Source organism: Danio rerio, chromosome 4 (genome assembly GCF_049306965.1).
Source record: "Danio rerio strain Tuebingen ecotype United States chromosome 4, GRCz12tu, whole genome shotgun sequence".
Lineage (NCBI taxonomy): Eukaryota > Metazoa > Chordata > Actinopteri > Cypriniformes > Danionidae > Danio > Danio rerio.
This window is the reverse complement of record NC_133179.1, coordinates 66,800,161-66,804,609: the sequence shown is the minus strand read 5'-3', so window position 1 is coordinate 66,804,609 and position 4,449 is coordinate 66,800,161. Positions and strand designations below refer to the sequence as shown.

The 4,449-nt window shown below is 31.0% G+C and overlaps 1 long non-coding RNA gene across 2 annotated transcripts; it reads right to left on the bottom strand.

The window, feature by feature from the left end:
- Window positions 1-749: 749 nt before the first annotated feature.
- On the bottom strand, window positions 750-4,152 carry LOC141381864 (uncharacterized). Of its 2 annotated transcripts, none has more exons than XR_012402708.1 (5): window positions 4,082-4,152; window positions 2,738-2,843; window positions 2,547-2,613; window positions 1,181-1,365; window positions 750-1,016 (listed from the first exon to the last, which is right to left on the bottom strand). It is a non-coding gene; the product is annotated as an uncharacterized lncRNA (long non-coding RNA). The 2 variants fall into 2 exon arrangements; XR_012402707.1 differs by having other exon boundaries at window positions 878-1,016; window positions 2,543-2,613.
- Between the last annotated feature and the right edge of the window lie 297 nt (window positions 4,153-4,449).

Genomic DNA, 4,449 nt, shown 5'->3' with positions numbered 1-4,449 from the left:
TATAAACACAAAGTGTAAGCACTGCGTTTAACCTTTGAATAAAGTGCAAACTGCATACATATTCTGTAACGAAAATAATCAGACAAATGACAAAATAAATACATGTTAAACGTTTATTGATTGCATGAAAAAAATAGTACTAAAATTTTATAAATAATTTTGTAGTGCACAAGAATATCAATATAAAAACAACAATAAAACAACACAATAAAGACACACAGAAAGATTTAAACAAAAACTCTAAAAACTACACACAAACACAGATGTTTTTTAAAACAACCCTGTTTTCCCAATAGACTTGAATTAAAAATTTGTAAAAAAAACAGCTAAATTTTATATAAACCTAAATATAGAAACCAATTTAAGATATAGCAAGAAACATCTTAAAAATACCAATGACAATCCGTAAAATATCCAAGTCAAACTTGTAAAAAGTACTGCAGAATTCTGAAGAAACATCTTGAAACATTTTTTAATAAAACATTAAAATAATAATAAACAAACAAATATATATATATATATATATATATATATATATATATATATATATATATATATATAATTGCAGAAGTATAAAGTCAAACTTTTTTTTTTTAAATAAACTTGAACAAAATCAATTGCACAAACAGCAAGACATGAGTGAGATGATTATGCATTTCATATATATACACGTCTTGTGCAATTTTTTATTTATAATTTTATTTGTATTACATTTATTAAAAATGTATCAAGATGTTTCTTTAGAACACACACACACACACATATATACATATACATATATATATATATATATAAATGCAAATGAAAGAAACAAATTGTTCAAGTATCAGGGAACATCCTAATACACTTAAAATGTTGTTTAAAAAATAAAACAAAATAGTGATGTAGACATTTGACACATTAGCTTTCTCTTCTTTCTTCCTCCATCCCTGTCAGGGGCAAGTTGTAGCTACCTTGTAATGCATTTTTCCACTTCTTTATCAGTGGCGTGGTATGGACATTTGTCCTCACTCCATCTGTGATTAAAAGATAAACAGATAATTAGTAGTGAACAAGTACTAATGTAAAAAAAAGAAAAAATTAGGAAAAAAGTAGGCTACCTACGAAGCAAAAAAAAAAAAAACAATAAAAAAACAAATAAACTTAAAACACTTTGAAATTAGCAAGAGCTTGAACTTACCAGTTTCTTCATTTGTTCAGGCTGCTCCTTTAGTTGATTTTCAAGCTTTTCCAAATCAAATTGGCCAAAGGAAGGTCAAATGTGTTTACATCTGGAATTTCATCACGTCTGTTTTGGTTTTGTGAGAATCAGGCCCAGCTGCTGCTTTATGACGTTGCATGATTTTAAAACTTCAGTCAGTCGTGCTAAAAAAGAAAAATAACATTAGTATAAATCAACCTGTAGCTTATTCTCATACAACTTCTGTAAATACAACAGTGGGTTAGACACTGCTGATATTCTCTAGTTGATCTTTACTTTCTAGCTGCATTAAACCTTAACAAATTTAGTGATGTCTTCAATTCTTACAAAGACATCACGAGATGCAATGAGTTCTGTCTTGATCTCAAACTGCACTAGAACAAAGTCTTTAAATGTTCATAGGTGTACTGCAGGAGTGTCCAAACTTTTTGGGCCGAGGGCCAGATGCAAAAAAACAAACGTTGTCGCGGGCCAAATTTTACATACATCACACAGACACATGTATATGTATATATATATATTTTCCCCAATTTCTGTTTAACGAAGAGTTAAACATTTTTTCCACACATTTCTAAACATATTAGTTTTAGTAACTCATCTCTAATAACTGATTTATTTTATCTTTGCCATGATGACAGTAAATAATATTTGACTAGATATTTTTAAGACACTTCTATACAGCTTAAAGTGACATTTAAAGGCTTAACTAGGTTAATCAAGTTAACTAGTCAAGTTAAGGTAATTAGGCAAGTTATTTTATAACAATGGTTTGTTCTGAAGACTTAAGGGGCTAATAATTTTGACCTTAAAATGGTTCATAAAAAAATTTAAACCGCTTTTTATTCTAGCCGAAATAAAACATAAGTCTTTCTCCAAAACAAAAAATATTATCAGACATACTGTAAAATGTTCTTGCTCTGTTAAACATCATTTGGGAAATATTTAAAAAAGAAGAAATAAATCAATGAGGGGCTAATAATTCAGACTTCAACTGTGTGTAGATAGATAGATAGACAGACAGACAGACAGACAGACAGACAGATAGATAGATAGATAGATAGATAGATAGATAGATAGATAGATCATAACAAGAACTGCTGCTTAATTGAATGCATGTAATAGCGACACCCGGTGGTTATTTATTGAATTACGTTCATTTTTGTATAGCGGGCCAGATTCTATTGATATTTATAAAAAGCCTCGCGGGCCGTAGTTTGGACACGCCTGGTGTACTGAAATGTACAGTATCTGTGCATGTTGATGGTGGTCTTAAGATTTCTGCCATAGTCATTGATGGTGATGGTACTTGTGGTGCTGCATTGATTTCTGAAATCTTCATACCTGCCTTTTATCCAGCCTCTTTGTTCCAAGTAATTTTTCTTCATCATGGTATAGATGTGTCTATACTGTCCCTTGATCAGATACATTTACAAAACAAAACATCACTTTAGTATAGTGCCAGGGCAAAACTCACAGGTTGTAATAGATCAATGACATAATGTTGACAGTATGTGTTTAAAATAATTGCAAACAAACCTGTTCTGTCTTTAGATGTATGACAGGCGATCATCATCCTCATCTGTCTACCAGTCAGAAATCACAGTTGCGTGTGGATGTTTGAGTCGAGCTTCCTCATATGCATCTATAATAAAACATCACATTGTTGTTAACCTCCCGTAAAGAAAAGTTCAAATCCTGAAATACTATCAAAGTTAATTAATGCATATAATACCTATAGTGTAAATAATCAGTACACAGAAGGTTGCACAAGATTTATTCGGAGATTCATGCAGAGTGACAGCCTTATGAATCTGAGACATAGATTTGTAAGATGGCCAAGCACATGCATTATTCTGTACCCATGAAGATTAACCTACCATTGTGAAAAATGTTTGATGATGATAGCCAATAACAATAAACCATTTCAGCTGTTTGTGAAGCAATTAGTAATGTAATGTCTGAAAAGCTCAATCTATGTTGAAAATGTATCAGCAGTTTACAGCTTATAATGGACTTTTAGCACACAACTATAACATGCCTATTCACGTTTAAAAGAGTGTGCCATTGACTTCTTTGGTCGTGATGTACTGCAAAATGATCTCACTAACCTTTGTTAAACAAGAACAATAAGACTTAACCAACAACTATTGTTACCCATTCATTTAAATCAGAATTTATCACTGTCAATAACATAAAAAAAACATCAAAATCTGCTTTAAGACGTTCAGTTTTACATTAACTGACCATTACAGCTTGAGCAAAAGATATAATTGATTCACATAGGCTAACACATATGAATTAAAGTGCATAGTAATATATTTCTCTTGGATAATTTAAAGAGAATAGTAAACAGTCGAGTTTCGATCATTTTCGTGACTAACTGCATAAACAAGATAAACAATAATATTTTATTAATCCAAAACGATTAGTTTTTATTTACACATAATCACAGAATTAATACTGTTGGATAAGTATACGCCTGTACAATGATTTTTTCAACATCCACGGTACTTTATAATGTTAAATCAGGAAAAAAACACATTTTGCCTTGTTAGTTAATGGATTCGTCTACAGAAACTTTCTTTAACGCAAAGTTAGCATACACACAAATTCGTTTCATGTTTCTTTAAAATAATTAAAATAGTTTTCAGTTACTACACACGTTACAATCTAACATTGTGTAAAAGGAAAAGGAACTTTCAGACGTGTTTGTAACTGTTAGCGTTAGCATACATTAGCTCCAGTCGTGTTTCTTAAAGCAAGTTACATTTCGTATCAAACTGTTTTAAATTACTAAACGCTGTTACAACCAAACACCGTGGAAATATTTTAAGCTCTAAATTCGCTAATTATACAGTACACAAGCAGTAAAAAGCTTACCTTTCTGACCAGAATCCACGTGAATCTTTGAAAAACCAAACTTTTTCTTCTTGTGATCTTCGTGCCATGGTGGTTGACAACCAGCTTTTTGGAGCATTACCGCCACCGTCTGGATTGGAGTTTGGATCAGGAGTTTAGTAATGCATGTGTTTATTATGAAACCAACTTCTGCTTTAAAACAAACAGTCAGCACAGGAGCGTGCTATCTCAAAAATAAGCGAATTATACATAGTTTTTCTCTAGATGACATGTATAATCTATTTATAAATAATATTGTTTTGTTTGCGTCTAAACATTGCGACCATCCACACTAAATATTCTTTTTTTTTTTTTTTTTTTTTTGCTATCGTACCATGAATATTTTCTCA